Raw genomic sequence first — 21,192 nt, forward strand, 5'->3', positions numbered from 1 at the left:
ATCCGATCTATAGTGTAAAGAGTCAGATTTGCAACAAATGCGGAAACCATTAATGTAGAATCCGCATGAATTGCAAAAACGGACCAGGCAAACATATGACTAAATATAGTATATAAAGACGAATGAACTTCCACAAATGGAAAGAACCAGATGATGTTGGATATGGGCCCTCTAAGATTTCATAAAGGATGGTGGCAAGCCGGGAGAGATGTCACCCATAAAAATGGGTGACATCCCATTCCCAGTTTAACCCCTGAGGCATCCGAGTATGAAGCCACAGAACTTCTCTTTTACATAAAAGTCGGAAAACATCTCCACCTCTAGGGGGTCTAGTGATGTGGTCAATTACTTGGATCTGTACCAGGGACATATCACCATCATGACTGTTGTTAAAATGTTTCGCTATATTAGTCGATTTACAAGTACGTATGTCACTGAGATGCTCCCTGAATCGGTCTTTTAATTTTCGGGTAGTTCTACCCACATACTGAATAGAACATGCTTTACATGTGATTAAATAGATCAAATATTTTGTGTTGCAGTTGAAGAAATTTTTTATATTGTAAACTTTACTGTCATAGGTGGAGACAAATGTGTCTCTGGGGATGATATGAGGACAGGTAATACAATCTGTCATGCCGCATCTAAAATTTCCTTTACAGTACAGCCATGTTTTCGATGTATTGAATTTTGTGGACATATATAAACTGGGTGATAGGGAATTGCCTAAGGTTGCAGCCCTCTTGGCCACTATATTTACCCCATTTTCGAGAATATTGGCACAGATATCGTCTGTATATAAAGTTGGTAGATATTTATAAATAATATTTTTTATTTTATTAAATTCTAAACTATAGGGCAAGGACAGTGTGACCAAGGGGGACTTATTTTCAGGGTTTCTGGAAGCAGTTTTGTATTTAAACATATTTTTGTTATGTTTTTTGTTTTTGCGAGGACATCCAATGCTAGCATCATGAGCGGCATCGGAGGTCACACCTGGGACTATGTGTGACAAGTCCTCCGAGGCCACTGACGATAGGAGTTCAGGGCGGCTTTTATTTAAAGCAATGAAGTAAGCCCTGTCTAGCATCCATTTGGGATATCCTCGTTCTAAGAAACGATGATATAGTAAAGATGCCTGTATTTTGAACTCTGACAAGTCACTGCATATTCTCCGTACTCTAAGAAATTGCCCAACAGGAATTCCTTTCACTGTATGTATTGGATGACTGGAGCGTGCATGCAGTAAACTGTTTCCAGATAGTGGCTTTCTATAGAGATTTGACGTGACTCTGTTATCAACATGACCCAAAGCCACATCCAAAAACTCTATTGTATCCATATTTTTTGTACCTGTAAACCTCAGATTATAAGGATTGTCATTCAAATATGTTAAAAAGCTATCCAAATCAACTTCTCTATGGCAGATAAAGATCAGATCGTCCATATAACGATAGTATAGAGCGATCTATTCCTTCATCAATAATTCATAATTCATAGTTTGAAGGTAGATTGCCTGTATACTAGTTACCATTTAGCCTATAACAAATGAGTTCATGTGTTTTTATCTGTATTTTCTTTTTGAGAGGCCTTTTTAATATGTTTTTATTTAAGATCATGTATTTTAGATTTATGAATGGTAATATTGCTAATATATCTTTTATGTATTAGTGTTGTATTTGGCGGTGTGGTCGGAGTCTCCCGATTTTTTTATTTCTGCTGAGAGATGGCGCCGGTTTCCACTGTGGTCCATTGTGACCATCTAATCATGCAAAGCTAATGGATACTTGTGTGTTTAGCTCAATTGGGCTTACATATGCTGTATCCATCTGCATAAGATTTATTTTGCACTGAATATTGTATGAGTGCTAATATTGGTCTTGATTGACTCTTAATGTGACATCCGGTTAATGTTTGGTTCCGGACGTTGGTACGCACGTGAACCGCATTCTAAGTCCGGATGTCTCTTCTCGTGAAATGCCGCTTGCGGTCGCTGACACGCAAGTGTCTTTCTTCCAGGATCCGGGACCTGTCTATTGCCCCGCCTATCCGTCTCCGTCAGCGCATAAATTGTAGACGTTCACTGCAGGCCACACCCCCTGACGATGTCAGTCTCTGATGAAACGCGTAGGAGGAGCCTGCGGTGCGTCACGCTGAGACCACGGAGGGGACGTGGCGGCCATTTTTTCGGCAGGAATCGAGCCTCGAGGACACCCTGATTTAAACACGCCATACAAACTACAGCCAAATGTGTGTTGCCACTTTGAGAATTGCGTCCAATATAGTTGTTTAATGGTACTACACTTTGGCAGTTGTTTCCCTCTTTACATGTTATAACTATCTGTGAGGAAGTGGACGTGATCAGAGAGTGAGTCGGTGCAGGATTTGCCAGTGGAGGTTGAAATATGCTGTTTTTGATCTCAGTCATGGGAATCAAATCATTGTGGTAAGAGGCCAACCTTTACCTTTGGTGGTGGTACTTCCTGCACGGGGATATCGGTGTTTGGAGTGTCCTTAGAAGCACCTTAACTTACTTCTGTATACTGTGTGAATGCCTAATGTACCTCCAGCCACCAAATACTACGTTCTTAGTTGTCAGGTAAACTGATGTGGGCTAATTTTTGGGGCCTTTTATGGCCGACACTTACTTCTTTATCCTGTTAATGCCTAATGTACCTTCAGCCACAGAATACTATGTTCTTAGCTGTCAGGTAAACCCATTTGGGCTAATTTTTGGGGCCTTTTATGGCCGACACTTACTTCTTTATCCTGTAAATGCCTAATGTACCTTCAGCCACAGAATACTACGTTCTTAGCTGTCAATTTTTGTCTTTTAGAGCCTCAAAAAGCCGGTTTTAGACAAGATTTTAGACATTTGGCTCCAATGGCCTGAAAATTCTTTTTGGTTAAAATAACTATTTTGGTCTCCAAGTGTCTAAAAAGCCTTTTTTAGTCAAAATAACTGCATTTGGTCACCAAAGGTCAGAAAAAAAATTTAGTCAAAATGACTATATTTTTGTCTTTTAGAGCCTTAAAAAGCTGGTTTTAGACAAGATTTTAGACATGTGGCTCCAATGGCCTGAAATAAATGTTTTGGTCAAAATGACTCTATTTTGGTCTCCAAGTGTCTAAAAAGCCTTTTTAAGTCAGAGTCTGCAGAGTCGGCGAAACATGTTGGACCTGGGTGACCCCACTACTCTAGGATATGGTTCATAATTTTATTTATCACATATTTTCTATATTGACTGTCTTTTGATGCCTTTGCATCTGTGTCTTTTTTAACAATTTTGTACACATGTATTAATAAAATCATTATATATTAAATTGGTCTTCTATTTATCTATTCATGCCAAGTAACTCCTGCCTACAAAGTCCCAGGTTGGGTGTTTCCTCAGAATACACAGTTCCCTGTGGGGCTCATTTAGGCTCTGGTGTATTGGAACACCAATACCACTTGATACACTTTTTTCTCATATGTCCTTAGGGATGTGGCAGGACCTTTCTTGGCTTACTGGCATTTAGGGACGGCACCTAACACTTTCCACTTACTTCTGCATCCTGTGAATGCCTAATGTACCTTTAGCCACAGGATACTACGTTCTTAGCAGTCAGGTAAACCCATGTGAGCTAATTTTTGGGGCCTATACAGGCCGACACTTACTTCTGTATACTGTGTGAATGCCTGATGTACCTCTAGCCATCCAATAATACATTCTTTGCTGTCAGTTAAACCCATGTGAGCTACGTTTTGGGGCCTAAACAGGCCGACACTTACTTCTGTATACTGTCAATGTCACCACTGCCACCCTCGACCCCTTTGAACTTGGCCATGGCAAGATGGCACCTCAGGTTATTCGTTGGCTTTCTTTTTGTTTCTCCTGTGTGAATGCCTAATTTACCTCTAGCCATCAAATACTAAGTTCTTTGCTGTCAGTTAAACCCATGTGAGCTATTTTTTGGGGCCTATACAGGCCGACACTTACTTCTTTATACTGTGAATGCCTAATGTACCTTCAGCCACCAAATACACTATGTTCTTTGCTGTCAGTTAAACCCATGCAAGCTAAGTTTTGGGCCTATACAGGCTGACCCTTACTTCTGTATCCTGTGAAAGACTAATGTACCTCCAGCCATCAAATACTACGTTCTGTGCTGTCAGTTAAACCCATGTGAGCTAATGTTTGGGGCCTATACAGGCCGACACTTACTTCAGTCTACTGTGAATGCCTAATGTACCTCCAGCCATCAAATACACTACGTTCTTTGCTGTCAGTTAAAACCATGTGAGCTAATTTTTGGGGCCTATACAGTCTGACACTTACTTCTGTATACTGTGAATGCCTAATGTGTTTGCCAGAGATACTTTGGCAGCCTACTTGACGCTGATTCTGAAGGAGGGTAAGGACCCAGGAAATTGCGGAAGTTATAGGCCTATCTCCTTGTTAAATACAGATTTAAAAATCTTCACGAAAATATTAGCTACTAGAATGTCGAGGATCCTTTCGAGGGTAATTCATTTAGATCAAGTAGGATTCATGATGGCAAGAGAAGCGAAAGACAATACTACGAGAGTCCTCAATTTAATCCACATAGTTAATAAAGCAAGGACCCCCTGTGTTATACTGAGCACCGACGCAGAAAAGGCTTTCGATAGAGTTGAGTGGGCCTTTATGCAGTCAGTGCTCAGATATATAGGAGTAGGAGAAGTAATGAAGGAAAGAATCACCAAAGTCTATTCAAATCCGACAGCGAGGGTGAAGGCTAATGGGGTACTCTCAGAACCTTTTTATATAAAGAACGGCACAAGACAAGGATGTCCATTTTCCCCATTGCTCTTCGCTCTAGTACTGGAACCTTTCTTATGTAAAATCCGCATGAATCCGGATATAAGAGGAGTTTCCCAGGGCAAAGAGCAATATAAAATCGCAGCCTATGCGGATGATCTGTTATTTACCTTGCCAGAGCCAGACATCTCACTACCGGTGCTCCTAAAGGAATTTAAACAGTATGGGGACTAAAAGTAACTTTGGCTTTATCTGGGTGAAAGAGGCAGTGAAATATTTAGGGACATATATATCAGCAGACCTGTCAAGGATAGTCGACCTGAATTTGCTCCCTCTGGTCAAGGAGACAAGGAGACTTCTTGACCAATGGGAGGGGGGACTCCAGTCTTGGTTTGGGAGGGGGAACCTAATAAAAATGAACATCTTACCAAAATATTTATATTTGAAGCGAGCTCTGCCTATCAAAATATCGAATAGCTTCTTTAAAACCATACATGGAATGTTTACTAGATATATCTGGGCCAAAAAGGAGCCACACATAGCTCGTAATAGCTTAACTTTGCCTAAGCATATGGGAGGACTTGCGATCCCAGATCTATGTAGATACTATCATGCCATACAGCTAAATAGAATAATAGATTGGTGGCACCATTCGGAAATGAAGATTTGGGTTCAAATAGAACAGGCACAGACTGCAGTGTCCTTAAAGAGAGCGTTATGGTGCTATCAGAGTCTCCCTAAGACATTAAAAACACACCCATTGATAGGAAATACTATAAAGATAGGTAATCAGCAATCCCTGAGGCAAAAGTTAACAACAATAGATTTCCCTCTATATCCTATATTGGGGAACCCAAACTTTACCCCAGGACTGGATAGACAGTATTTCAAAAAACTACGAGAATCCGGACAAGTAAGTGTAAAAATGTTTGCGAATCAGAGGAGCTGGCCCTCGATCCCTAATTTAACAGATAGGAACGGACCATTTGGCCTCCCCCTTTGGGAGGCGCTCCAGGTACAACATTTCTTGGAGTCGCTCCCAAGGCCGGAGAAATTTGTAAAACCGTTGACAAACTTTGAGAGGCTATGTGAGAAGGGGGAGAGTAGTGGACGTGTCCTCTCTATGCTATATAAAAATGATGAATACCCCAATAGAACAACAGAAATTAGATTGGGTGAAAAAGTGGAAATCAGATTTAAATAGGGATATAACAATAGCACAGGTACAGAGAATATGTAGGTTAACATTCGGGCCAACAAAGTGCACTAAAATTCAGGAAACAAATTATAAGATCTTAACCAGATGGTATAATACACCAGATAAATTACATAAGTGGTATCCCCAGGAATCTGATAGGTGCTGGAGATGTGGGGAGGGAGAGAGTACGTTGTACCATATTTTCTGGAATTGCCCAGATATAAAGAAATACTGGTCTGAAGTAGGGGGTATAATTCAGAAAATAACGGATTATAGGATTGAGGGAGATGCAGCCTTTTGCCTCTTGCAGATATCGGGGCTATCAAGGAAGAAATATGAAAGATCGATATTACCTCATATGATGAATGCTGCAAGAGCATGCATACCGCAATACTGGAGGAGGACAAATCCCCCCTCAGTATCTGAATGGGCACGGAAATTAGAGCATATAAATAAAATGGAGGATTTAGTACTTTCCTCACAAAACAAATACGAACAATATAAGGCGATATGGGGTATCTGGAACTTATTTACGACCTCGGATGAGGGGAAACAACTTCTCCACTTAGCACCCTAAAATATGAGCTTGGGGGACTAGACTACAAAGGTTCAGCGTTTTGGAGGCCCTGGTTGAGGGAGGAGAGGGGGAGGGGGGGAGAGGGGGAGGAGAAAATTTTTTTAAAAAATGTTTATTTTTTGTTTTTTTTGTGAGTGGATGTTTGTCTGATAGTATGAGTGAGGGAAGGGGGGGAGGGTAGGGAGGGAGGGGAAAAAAGTGGAAAGGAGAAAAGAATAGTGTAGGAGACGGAAAGATGAACTCCATAGCTGTCTTCTCGGAAGACACAATACAGAGGTAGATTAAAGGGGGCAGCAGTGATGTTTGGAGAGGAAGGGAGAGGGAAGAGTGAAAAGGAAGATTGGGTAAGAGCCTTGCGATCTGGACAAACTGTTTCCTCGTCAAGGATTTTTTTTCTCTTTCTTATTGCGGGCACTATTGGTACCCTGGAAAATGATGAATATTTCTTTGAATGTGAACACATTGTGTACTGGGAAGAGGATGGGGGCTTGTATTGTGGTTCTCGTTCTCTTTTTGTTTATGCCTTGGAGGTATATATTATACTTTGTGTTGTAATTCTCCTTGAAATTGAAATAAAGAACAATAAATCCAAAAAAAAGAAAGCTAAGAACGTAGTATTCTGTGGCTGAAGGTACATTAGGCATTCACGGGATACAGAAGTAAGTGTCGGCCTTAAAAAGCCCCAAAAATTAGCCCACATGGGTTTACCTGACAACTAAGAACGTAGTATTTGGTGCCTGGAGGTACATTAGGCATTCACACAGTATACAGAAGTAAATGTCGGCCTGTATAGGCCCCAAAAATTAGCTCACATGGGTTTAACTGACAGCAAGAAACGTAGTATTTAATGGCTGGAGGTACATTAGGCATTCACATGATACAGAAGTAAGTGTCGGCCTGTATAGGCCCCAAAAATTAGCTCACATGGGTTTAACTGACAGCAAAGAACGTAGTATTCTGTGGCTGAAGGTACATTAGGCATTCACAGGATACAGAAGTAAGTATCGGCCATAAAAGGCCCCAGAAATTAGCCCACATGGGTTTACCTGACACTCACCTTCAGCCACAGAATACTACGTTCTTAGCTGTCAGTTCAACCATTGGCTAATTTTTGGGGCCGATACAGGCCGACACTTACTTCTGTACCCTGTGAATGCCTAATGTACCTTAAGCCACCAAATACTACGTTCTTAGCTGTCAGGCTAATTTTTGGGGACTTTTATGGCCGACACTTACTTCAATATCCTGTGAATGCCTAATGTACCTTCAGCCACAGAATACTAAATACATTCATTTTGACAAAAAAAGACCATTGGAGACCAAATGCAGTTATCTTGTCTAAAACCGGCTTTTAAAGACTCTAAAAGACAAAAAATACAGTCATTTTGACTAAAAAATGTTGTCAGACCTTTGGTGAATAATTGCAGTTATTTTGACTAAAGAAGGCTTTTTAGACACTTGGAGACCAAAATAGAGTCATTTTGACCAAAAACAATTTCTCAGGCCATTGGAGCCCAAATAAAGTTATCTTGTCTAAAAACAGGCTTTTTAAGGCTCTAAAAGACAAAAATACAGTAATTTTGACTAAATATTTTTTTCAGACCTTTGGTGACCAAATGCAGTTATTCTGACTAACAAAAAGGCTTTTTAGACACTAGGAGACCAAAATAGAGTCATTTTGACCAAAAACATTTTTTCAGGCCATTGGAGCCAAATGTCTAAAATCTTGCCTAAAACCGGCTTTTTAAGGCTCTACAAGACATAAATGTAGTCATTTTGACTATATTTTTTTTCAGACGTTTGGTGACCAAATGCAGTTATTTTGACTAAAAAAAGGTTTTTTTAGACACTTGGAGACCAAAATAGAGTCATTTTGACCAAAACATTTTTTTCAGGCCATTGGAGCCCAAATGGCCGATTTTAGACAAATCTTGTCTAAACCCAGCTTTTTAAGGGTCTAAAAGACAAAAATACAGTAATTTTGAGGAAAAAAAAAGACCTTTGATGACCAAATGCCGTTATTTTGACTAAAAAAGGCTTTTTAGAAACTTGGAGACCAAAATAGAGTCATTTTGACCAAAAACATTTTTTCAGGCCATTGGAGCCAAATGTCTAAAATCTTGCCTAAAACCGGCTTTTTAAGGCTCTACAAGACATAAATGTAGTCATTTTGACTATATTTTTTTTCAGACGTTTGGTGACCAAATGCAGTTATTTTGACTAAAAAAAGGTTTTTTAGACACTTGGAGACCAAAATAGAGTCATTTTGACCAAAACATTTTTTTCAGGCCATTGGAGCCCAAATGGCCGATTTTAGACAAATCTTGTCTAAACCCAGCTTTTAAAGGGTCTAAAAGACAAAAATACAGTCATTTTGACTAAAATTGTTTTTCAGACCTTTGGTGACCAAATGCAGTTATTTCGACTAAAATAGGCTTTTTAGACACTTGGAGACCAAAATACAGTCATTTTGACCCAAAAAATTTTTTCAGACCATTGGAGACAAAATAGGCATTCACAGGGTACAGAAGTAAGTGTCGGCCTGTATAACCCCAAAAAATTAACCCACATGGGTTTAATTGACAGCTAAGAACGTAGTATTCTGTGGCTGAAGGTACATTAGGCATTTACAGGATAAAGAAGTACGTTTCGGCCATAAAAGGCCCCAAAAAAGTAGCCCAAATGGGTTTACCTGACAGCTAAGAACGTAGTATTCTGTGGCTGAAGGTACATTAGGCATTCACAGGATAAAGAAGTAAGTGTCGGCCATAAAAGGCCCCAAAAATTAGCCCACATCAGTTTACCTGACAACTAAGAACGTAGTATTTGGTGGCTGGAGGTACATTAGGCATTCACAGGGTACAGAAGTAAGTTTCGGCCTGTATAGGCCCCAAAAATTAGCCCAAATGGGTTTACCTGACAGCTAAGAATGTAGTATTCTGGTGGTACATTAGGCATTCACAGTAGACAGAAGTAAGTGTCGGCCTTCATAGGCCCCAAACATTAGCTCACATGGGTTTAACTGACAGCACAGTACGTAGTATTTGATGGCTGGAGGTACATTAGGCTTTCACAGGATACAGAAGTAAGTGTCAGCCTATATAGGCCCCAAAACTTAGCTCACATGGGTTTAACTGACAGCAAAGAACATAGTGTATTTGATGGCTAGAGGTAAATTAGGCATTCACACAGGAGATACAAAAAGAAAGCCAACGAATAACTTGAGGTGCCATCTTGCCATGGCCAGATGTGGCAGGGGTGATCGCCTACGGCCACATCACCCTGAACGCACCCGATCTTGTCTAATCTTGGAAGCTAAGCAGGCTCGGGCCTGGTCAGTACCTGGATGGGAGACCGCCTGGGAATACCAGGTGCTGTAGGCTTTTGGCTTTTCCTTTATTCGTTGGCTTTCTTTTTGTTTCTCCTGAGGTGCCATCTTGCCATGGCCAAGTTCAAAGGGGTCGAGGGTGGCAGGGGTGATCGCCTACGGCCACATCACCCTGAACGTGCCCTATCTCGTCTGATCTCAGAAGCTAAGCAGGGTCGGGCTTGGTTAGTCCCTTGATGGGAGACCGCCTGGGAATACCAGGTGCTGTAAGGCTTTTGGGTTTTCCTTTTTTTTTTTTTATTTAAAATTTTGTAATATAACACGTGAGTATCAACAACAGAAAAGGTACAATTAAATACAGACATTATGCAAATTAGGTCACTCATAGTATGGGTAACCTGAACTGGGGAAGGGCAGGGTGGGGGGAGAGGGGTCCAGGGTAAAAAGAGCATGGAAACTGATGGGGAATGTGAGAGTGGGGAAGAGTTCTTGGGCGAGTCCTGGAACGTAAATGTATATTGATCCATAGAGGGGTCGGATTTGGGGAAGGAGTACTTGACGTAATTGTCCCATTTCTGTAGAAATGATTTCCGTGAGGATGGGGCTGAAAAAAACGTGTTGAGGCGGTCAATGGAAAGAAGTGTGGAAAGCTCTGATCTGACCCGGGAAACTAAGGGGGGAGTCGTGGAGATCCAATTAGTTAGGATTGTCCTTCTGGCCACCAGTAAACAGGTCAGGATCCACAGACGATGTGGCGAGGCACACTTTTGGAGGCGTTTGTCCCAGTAACCGAACAGGAGCAATATAGGGTCTTTGGGTATGTGCCACTTCGTCACTTCCCCGATGAAGGTCAGTACCTGGTCCCAGAATGTCATGATATAGGGACAGGACCAGAACTTGTGGCAAAGAGAAGGTCTTTCCGCGGAACATAACGGACAATTATGAGCATCCTGAATCGTTTTGTTTAGAGGTACATTAGGCATTCACACAGTATACAGAAGTAAGTGTCGGCATGTATAGGCCCCAAAAATTAGCTCACATGGGTTTACCTGACAGCTAAGTATGTAGTATTTGGAGGCTGAAGGTACATTAGGCATTCACAGGATACAGAAGTAAGTGTCGGCCTGTATAGTCCCCAAAAATTAGCCCACATGGGTTTAACTGACAGCTAATAACGTAGTATTCTGTGGCTGAAGGTACATTAGGCATTCACAGGATACAGAAGTAAGTGTCAGCCTGTATAGGCCCCAAAAATTAGCTCACATGGGTTTAACTGACAGCAAAGAACGTACTGTATTTGATGGCTGGAGGTACATTAGGCATTTCCAGTATACAGAAGTAAGTGTCGGCCTTTATAGACCCCAAAAATTAGCTCACATAGGTTTAACTGACAGCAAGGAACGTAGTATTTAAAGGATGGAATTACATTAGGCATTCACAGGATACAGAAGTAAGTGTCGGCCTGTATAGGCCCCAAAAATTAGCTCACATGGGTTTAACTGACACCAAAGAACGTAGTGTATTTGATGGCTGGAGGTACATCAGGCATTGACAGTATACAGAAGTAAGTGTCGGCCTGTTTAGGCCCCAAAACGTAGCTCACATGGGTTTAACTGACAGCAATGAACGTATTATTGGATGGCTAGAGGTACATCAGGCATTCACACAGTATACAGAAGTAAGTGTCGGCCTGTATAGGCCCCAAAAATTAGCTCACATGGGTTTACCTAAAAACGTAGTATTCTGTGGCTAAAGGTACATTAGGCATTCACAGGATGCAGAAGCAAGTAGAAAATGTTAGGTACCGACCCTAAATGCCAGTAAGCCAAGAAAGGTCCTGCCACATCCCTAAGGACATATGAGAAAAAAGTGTATCAAGTGGTATTGGTGTTCCAATACACCAGACCCTAAATGAGCCCCACAGGGAACTGTGTATTCTGAGGAAACACCCAACCTGGGACTTTGTAGACAGGAGTTACTTGGCATGAATAGATAAATAGAAGACCAATTTAATATATAATGATTTTATTAATACATGTGTACAAAATTGTTAAAAAAGACACAGATGCAAAGGCATCAAAAGACAGTCAATATAGAAAATATGTGATAAATAAAATTATGAGCCATATCCTAGAGTAGTGGGGTCACCCAGGTCCAACATGTTTCGCCGACTCTGCAGACTCTGACTTAAAAAGGCTTTTTAGACACTTGGAAACCATAATAGAGTCATTTTGACCAAAAACTTTTTCAAGCCATTGGAGCCCAAATGGCCTGTTTTAGACAAATCGAGTCTAAAAACGGCTTTTTAAGGCTCTAAAAGACAAAAATACAGTCATTTTGACAAAAAAAATTTCAGACCTTTGGTGACCAAATGCCGTTATTTTGACTAACAAAAGGTTTTTAGACACTTGGAGACCAAAATAGAGTCATTTTGACCAAAACATTTTTTTCAGGCCATTGGAGCCAAATGTCTAAAATCTTTTCTAAAACCGGCTTTTTAAGGCTCTAAAAGACAAAAATATAGTCATTTTGACTACATTTTTTTCTGACCTTTGGAGCAAATGCAGTAATTTGACTAAAAAAGGATTTTAAGACACTTGGAGACCAAAATAGAGTAATTTTGACCGAAAATATCTTTTCAGGCCATTGGAGCCCAAATGGCCAGTTTTAGACTAATCTTGTCTAAACCCAGCTTTTTAAGGCTCTAAAAGACAAAAATACAGTCATTTTGACTAAAAAAATGTTCAGACCTTTGGTGACCAAATGCCGTTATTTTGACTAAAAAAGGATTTTTAGACACTTGGAGACCAAAATAGTCATTTTGACCAAAAAAATTTCAGGCCATTGGAGAGCAAAATGCAGTTATCTTGTCTAAAACTGGCTTTTTAAGACTCAAAGACAAAAATACAGTCATTTTGCCTAAAAAAGTTTTTCAGACCTTTGTTGACCAAATGCAGTTATTTTGACTAAAAAAGGCTTTTTAGACACTTGGAGACCAAAATAGTTATTTTAATCAAAAAAAATTTCAGGCCATTGGAGCCAAATGTCTAAAATCTTGTCTAAAACCGGCTTTTTAAGGCTCTAAAAGACAAAAATTGACAGCTAAAAACGTAGTATTCTGTGGCTGAAGGTACATTAGGCATTTACAGGATAAAGAAGTAAGTGTCGGCCATAAAAGGACCCAAAAATTAGCCCAAATAGGTTTACCTGACAGCTAAGAACGTAGTATTCTGTGGCTGAAGGAACATTAGGCATTAACAGGATAAAGAAGTAAGTGTCGGCCATAAAAGGCCTGGTAAATCTCTGGGGGCTGATGGTATCCCGTCGGAGGTTTACAGCCGATACGCTGAACAGTTGGTGCCCGTGCTGCTGCGGGTATATAACGAAGCCTTCCGTATTGGCCGCTGTTAGGAATGCTTCCTGAGCACACTGATGTGCTGTCATGAATCTGCAATCTAAAGGGTTAACCTAGAGCAGACTAATTGCAGTAATTGGCAAAGAGGCTGCCTTATTTAAACAGCTCAGAAGCACTGTGTCTTTGCTGACTTGTCTGCAGCTCTTCCTGTGTTCCTGAAGCCTGCTTCCTGTTACCTGTTTGATATCCGTTTTGACCTTTGGCTTGTTCCGGACCTTGTTGACCTGCTGCCCGTCCTGACCCCCGGCTTGTTTGACCATTCTCTCGGATCTCCCTTGTCTGCTTATCTGCCTTCGGATCATGACCGGCTTCTCCCTTGGTGGGGCGACCCTGAGGACTGCGACCTGGTATCCACACGCAGCAAAATCCATCCTCCCCACTAGAGGCTCTGGCGAAAACCGGTGGATACTTAGATTCCGCACCTCAGGTTAGCCTGTGTCACTTACCTTGGGGGTTCCCGTCTAAGCTCCGCCCTCTGGCACACGTGGGGCCTTCCTCTGCCATCAGGCTACCACTTGTATCCCTAACAGTACAAGTCAGCCATGACGGAGCCTGCAAGAGAAGCCTCACCGTTGGAAGAGATCTGCCAACACCTCGCAGCCCTGTCTCAAACCGTAAAGTCACTTCAAGACGGCTACACACAGCTAGAGGAACGGCTGCGCTCTACGACACTTCAGGGGGATCCTCCTGTATTATCTGCTTCCTCTCCTGCTGCAGCACTCTCTGCACCTGCTTCTGGCCCTACCGTAGTGATGCTGCCACCAGAACCTCGAGTTCCTGCTCCCGAAAAATATTCCGGGGATCACGGTAAATTCCGCGCCTTTCGCAACGCCTGCCAGCTGTATTTCTCCCTGCAACCTCGAACCTTTTCTTTGGAGACCACCAAGGTGGGGTTTGTTTATCTCCCTGCTCCTAGGCGAACCCCAGTTCGCCTAGGAGCAGGGAGATATCGGCTCCTTGAAGAGGGCAGCCCCTATTAAACTCCTTACGGTCATTTTTTGAGGCCATGGCACAGCTCTATGTTGACCCGCAGCGATCCTCCACCGCAGAAGCTGCGCTTCATGTTCTTCAGCAGGGTCGCAGGCCCGTAGAACACTACGTCACTGACTTCCGCTGCCTCAGTTCCGATACGTCCTGAAACGAAGCAGCACTCCGGTATCAGTTCCGTCTCGGCTTTCAGAAGGACTGAAGGACGAGCTGGCGCGGGTAGGTGTCCCCAACGCCTTGGAAGATTTGATTTCCCAGGCCATTCAAATCGTCCGGTGGCTACGGGAGCGCAGAGCAGAACGATCTCCGCAGCAGTTCAGACCAGCCTGGACGCTACCACGAGTTGCTCATCCTGCATACTTTTCTTCTGCTGGGTCAGCTCTTACCAACCCCGCTCCCGCTGGAGTCACCTCAGATACGACTGAACCTTGGGATCATACGGCCTGGTTTGTCCCCGGAGGAGAGACGCCGTCACCAGTTGGGTAAGCTGTGCCTGTATTGCGGTGAAGCTGGCCACTATGTGCGCTCCTGCCCGGCAAAATACCATAAGTTCATGCCGGCCTCACCATCTGTTGCCAGTTCCTCCCACCTAGCCTTTCCTGTGTCATTACAGCTTCCGGAAGGACTCGTCCCAGTTACCGCAATCATTGACTTTGGAGCCTGCCGTTGTTTCATTGATCGCTCGTTCGCCCTGCATGTTGCGTACCTCTCCGGCTCAAGACTCAGGACCTCACCATCTTCCTGGCTGATGGCTCCCACATCAAATCCGGGCCCGTGACCCAAGAAACTTTTCCCCTTCCTATGGTCTCCTCCTCCGGCCATAAGGAACTGATTAGCCTGGATGTTATCACATCCTCCTTATTTCCCATTATCCTGGGATTACCGTGGTTGCAAGCACATAACCCGCAAGTCAATTGGATCACAGGCACCATCCAGTTCCCATCTCTTTACTGCAAGAATTCCTGTCTACCCGCTCCTCCTGAATTCCCCAAGACTCTGTTCTGTCTTGAATCCGAACCTGATGTATGTTCTGTGGTGCCCAAAGCATACCATGATTTCCTGGATGTATTCAGCAAACGGGGAGCAGAGACCTTGCCCCCCCACCGTCCATATGACTGCCCCATCGACTTGCTCCCAGGAGCCGAAATCCCGTTCGGCCGGATTTACCCACTTTCTGAACGTGAGCTGGACGTCTTAAAGGACTATGTAGACGAAAGTCTGAAGAAGGGGTTCATCCATCCCTCTACCTCTCCAGCAAGGGCAGGTATCCTCTTCGTAGAGAAGAAGGATCACACCCTCCGACCCTGCATCGATTATAGGGATTTAAATAAAGTTACTATTAAAAAACGTTATCCCCTTCCTCTAGTCCCCGAACTCTTTCAGAGACTCAGATCTGCCATCCTGTTTACTAAGCTGGATCTTCGTGGGGCGTACAACTTGGTGCGCATCCGAGAGGGCGACGAATGGAAGACTGCTTCCCGCACTAGATTCGGACATTTCGAATACCTGGTAATGCCATTTGGCCTTTGTAATGCTCCTGCCACGTTCCAACACTTTGGGAACGACATCTTCAGGGATTGGTTGGATATCTTCGTCATCGTATACTTGGATGACATCCTAATCTTCTCAACATCCCTAGAGCAGCATCGCGAGCACGTTCGAAATGTCCTTGGTCGCCTTCACCAGCATGGTCTCTACGCCAAGGCCGAGAAGTGCGTTTTTGAGCAGAACAGTATCCCGTTTCTGGGGTTAATAATTTCCACAGAAGGAATAGAGATGGATCCTCAGAAGGTCTCTGCCATTCTGGACTGGCCACCTCCATCAGACAAAAAGGGAGTACAGCGCTTCGTTGGCTTCGCCAATTTTTATAGGAGGTTCATTAAGGGGTTCTCTAACATCATAGCCCCTTACTAAGAAGAACGTCCACTTCCAGTGGACCCCAGAAGCTCAGTCCGCCTTCTCGGTTCTTAAAAAACATTTTACCTCTGCCCCTATCCTAAGTCACCCGGATCCTGCCTTACCCTATCTCCTGGAGGTAGACGCATCGGACGTTTCGGTCGGGGCAGTCATCTCCCAAAGACAGGGAACTAGAGACTTAACTCACCCAATAGCCTTCTTTTCCCGGAAACTCTCTCCCGCGGAGAAAAACTATGATGTCGGGGACCGGGAACTCCTGGCAATCAAAGCCGCTCTCGAAGAGTGGAGATATCTACTAGAAGGAGCATCACACCCGATTCTTATATTTACCGATCATAAGAACCTTGAGTACTTAAGATCTGCAAAGCGACTTAGACCCCGCCAGGCCCGATGGGCACTCTTCTTCTCCAGATTCTCGTTCCATATCACCTATCGGCCCGGGTCGAAAAATGTCAAACCGGATGCCCTGTCCCGGATGTTTGATAATACTAAATAAGAGTTGGTACCTGACACTATCCTGTCAGAGAAAAACTTCCTGCTCACTAGCCTGAAATCCCATCTTGAGCAAGCCTCTGCCAAAATTTCCGGTCCACCTGGGATACCCCTGTCACGCAAGGATGGTTTGTTGTGGGCTAAGGACAAAATATTTGTCCCGGAGGGAGTCAGAGTTTCGGTTCTAGCTGCCTGCCATGACCACCCTCTTGCTGGCCATTTTGGTGTTCATAGGACCCTTGACCTCATGCAACGCACCTTCTGGTGGCCTGAGATGGGAAAAGACTGCAGAAGTTATGTGTCTTCCTGTGTTTCTTGCTGAAGGAGTAAAACCACCAGAAGTAAGGCGTGGGGTCTCCTCAGACCACTCCCAATCCCTGACCGGCCCTGGCAAACTATCGCCATGGACTTTATCGTGGAACTTCCACCTTTGGCCGGGTGCTCCGCCATTTTTGTGGTTGTAGACCGGCTTACTAAGATGGCCCACTTTCTACCCCTCAAAGGTACCCCCTCTGCAAAAGAAACTGCAGAAGTCTTCATTAGGGAGATTGTGTGACTCCACGGGGTACCCACGAACATTATCTCGGACAGAGGGGTACAGTTCATGTCCCGCTTTTGGAGGGCCTTGTGTAAGCTACTAAAAATTGAATTATCTATGTCCTCAGCTTACCACCCGCAGACAAACGGGCAAACAGAGAGGACAAACCAGACCCTGGAACAATATCTCCGGTGCTTTACCACCTTCGTCCAGGACGACTGGGTAGCATTACTACCATTTGCGGAATTTGCCTTTAATAATTCACGACATTCCATTACCGGGCAATCTCCCTTCTTTGCCAATTATGGTTTTCATCCTTCCTTTCTGCCCGACGTCCCATCTGATTCCGGAGTGCCCGCAGTTCAGGTCACCATTGACTTCTTCACGAGTAACAACAAACTTCTGCAGGACACCTTGGCCAAGGCTCAGATAGCGTCCAAAAGAATCTTTGATGGGAAAAAGAGGGGAGAACTGATTCTCCAACCAGGTGACCAGGTCTTTTTATCCACAGCTAACCTGCGCTTGGCCTGACCATCCAAGAAGTTGGCTTCCAGGTTTATCGGCCCATTCCCCGTTAAAATAAGACTCAATGCCGTGTCCTATGAGTTATCCTTACCTGATACCCTACGGATCCATCCTGTGTTCCATGTCACTCTTTTTTAAAACCCGTGGTTCCCGACGCCTTCCCCGGCAGAAGCCCTGGACCTCCGGAACCAGTGATGGTGGATGGCGACATGGAGTACGAAGTTGAGGCTGTACTTGATTGCCGGAAAAGAGGTAACCAGCTTCAGTTCCTTATTAAATGGAAGGGTTATGTGCCGGAAGAGAATTCCTGGGAACCTGAGAGTAACATTTATGCCGCAGACCTGATCCAGGCGTTTTTTCTTGCCCATCCTCAGAAAAGCAGTTTGTTGGACACCCGGAGGTTGCCCTTAAGGGGGGGGGGCAATGTTAGGAATGCTTCCTGAGCACACTGATGTGCTGTCATGAATCTGCAATCTAAAACCTAGAGCAGACTAATTGCAGTAATTGGCAAAGAGGCTGCCTTATTTAAACAGCTCAGAAGCACTGTGTCTTTGCTGACTTGTCTGCAGCTCTTCCTGTGTTCCTGAAGCCTGCTTCCTGTTACCTGTTTGATATCCGTTTTGACCTTTGGCTTGTTCCTGACCTTGTTGACCTGCTGCCCGTCCTGACCCCCGGCTTGTTTGACCATTCTCTCGGATCTCCCTTGTCTGCTTATCTGCCTTCGGATCTTGATCGGCTTCTTCCTTGGTGGGGTGACCCTGAGGACTGCGACCTGGTATCCACATGCAGCAAAATCCATCCTCACCACTAGAGGCTCTGGTGAAAACCGGTGGATACTTAGATTCCGCACCTCAGGTTAGCCTGTGTAATTACCTTGGGGGTTCCTGTCTAAGCACCGCCCTCTGGCACACGTGGAGCCTTCCTCTGCCATCAGGCTACCACTTGTATCCCTAACAGCCGCCTTCCTGCCTCTATGTCCGAAGCTATAGTTGTTTTCCTGCTGAAGCCTGGCAAGGATCCGCTTTTGTCGGATTCCTAAAGGCCCATATCTCTACTCACAACGGATGTTAAAATTCTAGCTAAGATACTGGCCACTAGGCTGTCCTCTGTTGTCCAGGGGGTTGTCCATAGGGATCAATCGGGGTTTATCCTGACCAGATCGACGGCACTTAATCTCCGCCGACTATTTCTGAACCTTCAGATCCCAGTAGACAACCCTGGGAACCGGGCAGTCTTTTCGCTAGATGCCGCTAAGGCATTCGATAGTGTTGAATGGGTGTACCTATGGGAAGTTCTCAAGCGCTTTGGTGTGGGAGAGAACTTTCTGAACTGGGTGTGGGTACTGTACGCTGCCCCCACGGGCAGACTGAGGGTGAACGGGGAGCTTTCTGGACCCTTCTGTTTGCACAGGGGGACTAGGCAGGGCTGCCTGCTATCTCCATTGCTGTTTGCCATGGCACTGGAGACCTTAGCGGCGCGGATTTGGTCCTCCTCTGACATAGTGGGGTTCAGAAGGGGCTCCCATGCAGACGTTATCTCACTCTATGCGGATGACACACTGCTCTACCTAGGTGATACAGGGGAATCCTTGCGGGCGGTAATGTCCCTTATTGACTATTTTGGGTCCCTGTCGGGATTTTCCATAAATTGGGATAAATCAGTTTTAATGCCCCTTGATCCCATAACTCAGCCTCTTCCGGACTGTGCATCCACAGTGCGAGTGGTTGACTCCTTCAAATATTTGGGGATCCAGGTGTCTCCTGATCCTACCCAGTATATCACACTGAACCTCGCACCTCTGCTGCAAAGTTCCCTTGTTGGTGGCTGGGCGAGTCAATCTAATTAAGATGGTGTGGGCTCCTCAACTTCTTTATGTCTTGCACAACTCCCCAATCTGGATACCCAGGAAATGGTTCTATAGGATTGACTCCCAGTTCCGAGAACTGATCTGGTGCAAAAAAGTGGCTAGGATTAAATTGGCTACCCTTCAGATGGGCAAGTCCCCAACCCCAGAGTATATTTTCTAGCCTTCCAGGTTCAGCATATGGGGGGCTGGGGTCTTTTGGATCCATTCGATCCTATTGGGTCCTTATTGGTCCCTACTGACTCGCCTCACCCTGTCCTTGTACACCTTGAAGCGGGGTTCTCCAATATGGGGACTCGGTTACCCACACTCGCCTTGATTCGCATGGTGTGGCGCTGTGTCAAGGGGATGTTGCAGATCACGGGTTACCTTCCTCAGACTCCGATTTGGCATAATCGCAACTTTTCGGAACTGTTTCATCTAGAGGGCGTGGAGATGTGGGAGGCCCATGGTGTATATTTTATAGCACAATTGTTCAGAGCTGGGGTACTGAAATATATTCAAGACTTACAGAGGGAGTTTGATGTTCCTAGGCACTGTTTCTTTCGCTACCTACAATTGAGACACGCGATGATGGCCCAGGCAGGCTTGGCTTCTTTGACACCCGACACTCACTGCCTGTTGGGTGAGGTGTTTCGGGTCTCGGACAAGAATATGATCTCACAGGTTTATGTCCTTCTGTTGGGATCCGTGCAGGACCCCTCTTCCCTCCCTGCTCGTGCGGGGTGGGAGGGGGGATCTTGGACTCATAGATGGGGAGACGTGGGATCTTTGCCTCTCATCGATCCCTTTGGTGTCGGTGTCGGCCTCCCATAAGATATCTCACTTATTTCTGTTTCACAGAGCATACAGAACACCGATGCAGCTGTACCGTTGGGGACGCAGATCTACTCCCTTGTGCCCCAAATGTGAGAGAGACCAGGGTACACTTATACACATGATGTTTAGATGTCCCAAGCTGTTTCGCTACTGGGGGAAGGTAATTGACACGATCTCTAAAGTGTATAGTTTTCAGCTACTAAGGGATCCTGTGGTCTGTCTGCTTGGTGCTCTGGAGGTGGACACTCTGACCCCAAATGCTCACGTTGCCGTGTTGCGATTGTTGTATATTGCTCGCAAATTAATTACTAGATTTTGGATCGCCTCCAGGGTGCCGAGCATGGGCCAGTGGATAACACAGGTCAATGCCTCTTTAATCAGGGAAAAGCTGACATACCAGCATTGAAATGCTCACAAGAAATTTGCCTCGTTATGGCAACCTTGGTTGGATGACCCGGCCTTGGCTCCCCCCAACTGGTTATGGATTGGCTGCTCATTGGATAGGGTAGCATTTCTTGAGAAGAGTGCAGAGTCCTCCCATCCTTTCCCTTCCTTTCCCCCCTCCCCCCTCCCTTTAAGTTTTCTGCCACTGTTTTCCTTTTTTCCCTTCCCTTCTCCTTTGCACTTCAGGTGGGTTTTTGCTACTTTACGGAGGTGTGTGCTATATTGCTAGATGTTCATGGTCCTATTACTATTGGGAGGGAATAACTGTATGTTTTTATTTATCCTTCACGTATGCACATGGGAA

The sequence above is a fragment of the Pelophylax lessonae genome, assembly GCF_965119305.1.
Source record: "Pelophylax lessonae genome assembly, chromosome: 2".
Lineage (NCBI taxonomy): Eukaryota > Metazoa > Chordata > Amphibia > Anura > Ranidae > Pelophylax > Pelophylax lessonae.